Source organism: Setaria viridis, chromosome 8, assembly GCF_005286985.2.
Source record: "Setaria viridis chromosome 8, Setaria_viridis_v4.0, whole genome shotgun sequence".
NCBI lineage: Eukaryota > Viridiplantae > Streptophyta > Magnoliopsida > Poales > Poaceae > Setaria > Setaria viridis.
In genome coordinates, this window is record NC_048270.2 from 36,403,702 (window position 1) to 36,409,184 (window position 5,483).

Genomic DNA, 5,483 nt, shown 5'->3' on the forward strand with positions numbered 1-5,483 from the left:
TTCTTGCCGGCAGCGGCGTTTGCAGATGCCGACTGCATCACACCATCAAGGCAGCCTAAGCCTTGATGAATATAGAGAAAAATGGGTACGCAACTTCAATTCTTTATTGTAATGTTCAGTTCTACGTAATTTTTAATGATTTTGTATTTTGCCGCAGTCGGCGTCACATGATGGCCGACCTTGCTCCCAGCTCAAGGCATGGGTCCTCTCCAAAAAGGGCAAGGCGACGGCCGATATAGATTTCAACCCAGACGACCCGTCCGAGGCATACAGCCACCCTAGCATATACAGCCGCGTCAGCGAGTATACAAAGATGGCTAGGGAGGTTCACGGGCCAGACTTCGATCCGAGCTCCGAGGACATTGATGGAGAAATCATGATGAGGGTGGGAGGAGGCAAGAAGCATGGCCGATATTGGATTGGCGACGGCGTCATCGACACGGCCTCTACTCCCACTCTCTCCCAGATCCGAGCTAGGAGCACGGACTCGAGCCCGGCGGTACGCCCACGACCCACCGCTGCGCAGTTCCAGATGGAGGCTCTACAGGTTCTTTCTCTTCCATTCATCGTTCGTTTGTTGTTATACTTTAGCTTTGCATTATAACATTGCAATGAAATATTGTAGGCCCAGGTGGAAGAATCAAGGAAGGCACAAGAGGAGATTAAGGCGCAGATGGAGGCGCAGATGGAGGAAATGCGGCGGAGGATGGAGGAGGAAAACCGGATTAGGATGGAGCAGATGTTCCAGTACATGCAGAACTTTGCTACGAGCATGGGACAGTCTTTGCCTCCGCCACCGCCGATGATGTTCCCTCCGCCTCAGCCACCCACGACTACTCCTGTGAGTCACTTTACACATTGTGCTTAAGTTTCAATAGTTTAAATTTGACAACTTTAGATGTTACCTTAGAATGTCCTATTCTATGTGCAGAATCAATCGGCGGCTTCGAATAATGAAGATCAAGATTTGTCGCAGTGGTCTCCTTGGCCTCCACGGAAGTAGACTTGATTGTGAACAATGTGGAAACTAAATTGTGAGAAGAACTTGGATTTATGGATTATTTCGTGCTTATGTTGAACTATGCCTGTGGTGTTTATGAATTATGCTTGTGGTTGTGAATTATCCATGTGGTTGTTTATTACAAATGCCTGTGATATGTGTATTGTGAATTGAGAGGGGTCCGTTATACGTGGCAAAATATCGAAAAAGGGGCGGTTCTGGTCACTTTGCCGAGTGTTACACTCGGCAAAGAGGGTCCTTTGCCGAGTGCCTTGACCATAGCACTCGGCAAAGGGGCATTTCCCAGGTGTAGGAAAGGTCCTTTGCTGAGTGCTATGGTCATGGCACTCGGCAAAGGGGGCCGGTTTGCCGAGTGCCCGGGAGCCGGCACACGGCAAACAGAGCCGGCTTTGCCGAGTGCCCGGGAGCCGGCACTCGGCAAAGGGACCGTGTTTGCCGAGTGCCAGGCGCGTGGCACTCGGCAAACTCCCTGTCTTTGCCGAGTGTTGGCACTCGGCAAAGACCAGGTGTTTGCCGAGTGCCACCCGTTTGGCACTCGGCAAACTCGCCGTTACCCGACGCCGTCAGTCCGCAGTTCGCCGAGTCCATCTGTTCGCCGAGTGTTTTTCGGCCGTCGGCAACATGTTTGCCGAGTGTCCGAGTTTTGACACTCGGCAAACTGGGCTTTGCCGACACAACATTTGCCGTGTGCTCTTTGCCGAGTGTTACACTCGGCAAAGGCTTTGCCGAGTGTTTTCAGGCCTTTGCCGAGTGCCCCAGGCACTCGGCAAAGGTTCTGTCTCCCGTAGTGAATCTTGGTGATCTAGTGTAAATTTGATGTGTGTAGCCATTTTATTTCTTGTATAATAGAATGCAATTTGAGTTTAATCATTGACACATGAATTTGACATAGAAGCATAAATATAATATGTATTTATAATAATTGATATTTGCAATACATAATATGATCATATAATAAAGACTCAATATATTAGTTGTAAAGACTCAATAGATTACTCATGTAGGTCTAGTTTTCCTTGAGGCCATAACGCTGCCAAATATGCTCAACCAAACGTGCTTGAGCTGCTTATGTGTAGAGCGAGCACAAATAACCTTGTTTCTCTGAAGTACCTCTATGAAATATGGGTTAGGATCATCACTTGTCCTCACTTTTGGTGGTAGCACAATTGTTACACTCGGATTGTCATTCGAATCCAATGGAATTTTGATCAACTCCTTCTCATCTTCGACTATCATATTATGGAGGATAATACAAGCTTGCATGATATTAATAACATCATCCTGTTTCCATAACTGCGACGGACGTTTAACAATATCAAAACGAGATTGCAAGACACCAAATGCGCACTCGACATCCTTCCTTGCCCCTTCTTGATGTTGTGCATATAATTTGTGCTTTTTCGTTTGAGGTTTTGATATTGTCTTCACGAAGGCAACCCACTTTGAATAAATCCCATCAGCAAGATAGTATCCTGTGTCATATTGCATTCCATTTACAATATATTGTACTCTAGGGGCTTCTCCTTTTATTGCCTCAATGAATAGTGGTGACTTATTCAGCACATTGATATCATTATAGGCCTCAGCAGTACCAAAAAATGCATGCCATATACAAAGATCTCGTGATGCAACTACTTCAAGGATCATAGTAGGAACACGTTTGTCACCACGAGTAAACATGCCGGCCCAACCTTTAGGGCAATTCTTCCACATCCAGTGCATACATTCAATGCTTCCTATCATACCCAGAAAACCATGGGACTCATTATCTTTGTAGAATTTTTTTCTAGTTCATCACTTCTCGGAGGGCGCATGTACTCCGCACCAAAGCACTCTATCACTCCTTGGGAAAATTTTCCTAAGCATAGTAAAGATGTGCTCGCTGCAATCTTCAATACCTCATCAAGTTGGTCAGCTGGTGACCCATATGCTAGCATTCGAATTGCTGCAGTACACTTTTGAATGGGTGAGTGTCCATCTCTACCGGTTGCATCCACTCTTTGGGTAAAAAAAGGATCCCAATTACTGAGGTCTGACACAATTCAAAGGAATAAAGATTTCAACATCCGGAATCTCCTACGGAACATTCAGTAAGCTATTTTCAGAACCGTAACAGAACATACAGGTAGCTATGCAGTCCATACAGGTAGCTGAATATAGGATCAAATTCACATTCAGAAAATAGCAAGCACACAGGCTTACTCAAACTGAAAATAGGATCAAGTTCATATTTAGAAAATATGCTAGATAGGAAGAAAAATTGTGATCAGAACAGTCTCAAACATCCAACAGCCTTCTTGATCAGAACATCTTCAATGTGACTCAACACCTGCAAGATACATCATAAACTGTCAAGCAACTGAGAAAGTAAGCTGTTAGATGCTATAGAAAATAATTTCAGATACATTAAAGCAAACCTTAATTAAATTAATCAACTAATTTTTTCTTCAAATACTTCATTGTTGCTGCATGATCAGCCTTTTCTTCGTCTGACATTAGTCCTACATCTTGTGAGAGAAGACGGTTATAGGTCTCAAACATCCTAGCCTTCATACCTTTTTGCTTCCTTTTGGTCTTTTGCTGCCTCCTTTTGCTCTTTTGCTGTAAGATGAGCAAACTTTGCTGCTTCAAGCTTGTCAGATGATAACTTTTGCTGTACTTCCAATACCTTAACCCGGTTTGCATGATCTTCAGATTGGATTCTTCCTAGTATATGGAGCTCCTCAATACCACAATCACAAAGCTTACTTGGTTTTATTTTCCTTGGCGGCCTTTTTAGCTTGTTTTTTCCCAATTGGCCTAGGGCATTATACATTCTCCTCAACATCTACAACATCTGAATCTTTACCTACCACTTCCTTATCTGAACCCTTTATTTTACGTGCTGCCTTTAGCCCATCATTGTATGCTACCCACTTTGCCTCATTTTTTACAGCATACCACACATCCATTAAAACAAAAGGCCCAAGTTCATTGTCTTCCATATAGAAGTGATGTGCCTTATTAATTCACATTTGATCATTGTATCCACTACTGAAAACTCTTTGAGCCTTAATCCAAGCATTGTGGAAAAGGTCAGTCCATCTATTTATCTTGTGCCACCTGTCCTTGGCTTGCTTAAGATTTATTTTCCTATTGCCGGGAGTAGTTTGGTTGTACGTATCAATAAAATCAAGCCAATACTGCTCATTCTTCCTATCAACTCCTTGGGATGAGTCCAACGAATTAAGCAACCAAGAGCTAGCTCATCTACAATCGTATAGAAAGTATTATATTGCTGTAATTGAATTACAATGTAATTGAAAAACAAAGCAACTGAATTAAGCAACTCACCAGCCTAACATCTTCTTCTTGTGTCCACAGGATTCATTTCTCAGTCCTAACAAGTTCATCCCCACTATCGATATTAATACACTTATCATTAACCAGTGATGAACGGGGGGTTTCTGTTTCTTCTTGTGATGGGACAAAATGAGAAGGTCGCATCTGAGACATCTGAGAATGATTGTTGATAAAATTTGTGAACTCACCAGGTGGTGTTGGATCATGATCCCTGCAGAAAATAGTATAATTGGATAAAAGATTAAATTACTGAACACACCATTGACACATTAACATTTGTATTTTGAGAGAATTTCCACTTCTCAACATTACAGGACTGATCAATAAGCTAATAAATAAGGTTCGATTTAAGAACATATTGTTTCCTTATTGAATGGATTTATGTCCAGAGGAGATATGTTCTCTATATATGACAAACCAATTTTCATAATAAGGTAATCTTAGGTGGACAAATCATTCGCCACAGCAGTTGGTTTACATAATTATTTCAGAGAGAGTTTCTCTTAGCAGCAATTTTGATAACTATATGAAAGTACTAGTTCAGCCTCAGGTAAGTACAATGTAAACATCAGTATAAACAAAAATAATCCATTCCACTAAAAAACAAATTAGGTAGGCCCCAAAGAAGTATCAGTGACTACTCTGAGCTAATGCTTCTTATCCATCGTGCTCAGGCTATAAAGGTGGAAATGTTTTGAGAGAAATTTCTACTACTCAAAATCACAGGACTAATCAAAATGATAATAAACAAGCAGTTATCAAAAATTAAGATTGATTTGTTACCATGTTGATGGATCCAAAGCTTAAGGACGCATCCATGGATGAGCAATCGGACTACCACCAATTCCTTGGTTCCAGAAAGCTCCATTCGGCAAGACGATGGAGGTTGGGGCGCCGGTGAGGTTGGGGTCGCTGAAGGACGATGGAGATTGAAAGGAGCCAGTACCTTCTGCTACTATCTCCGGTGAGGTTGGGGCGCCGGTGAGGTTGGGGGTGCCTTCCTGCTCCACCACGACGGCCGCTGCGACCCTCTTCCCCTTCTGTAGTGCCACCGCCGCCCCCTTCTACACTGGCGTCGACACCACCCCCTTCTGCTGCTTTGCCGACGCTGCCCCCTTCC

The 5,483-nt window shown here is 43.2% G+C and overlaps 1 pseudogene; it reads right to left on the reverse strand.

Annotated features, from left to right (window-relative positions):
* Positions 1-2,017: 2,017 nt before the first annotated feature.
* On the reverse strand, positions 2,018-3,108 carry LOC140220302 (uncharacterized; annotated as a pseudogene).
* Positions 3,109-5,483: the final 2,375 nt, after the last annotated feature.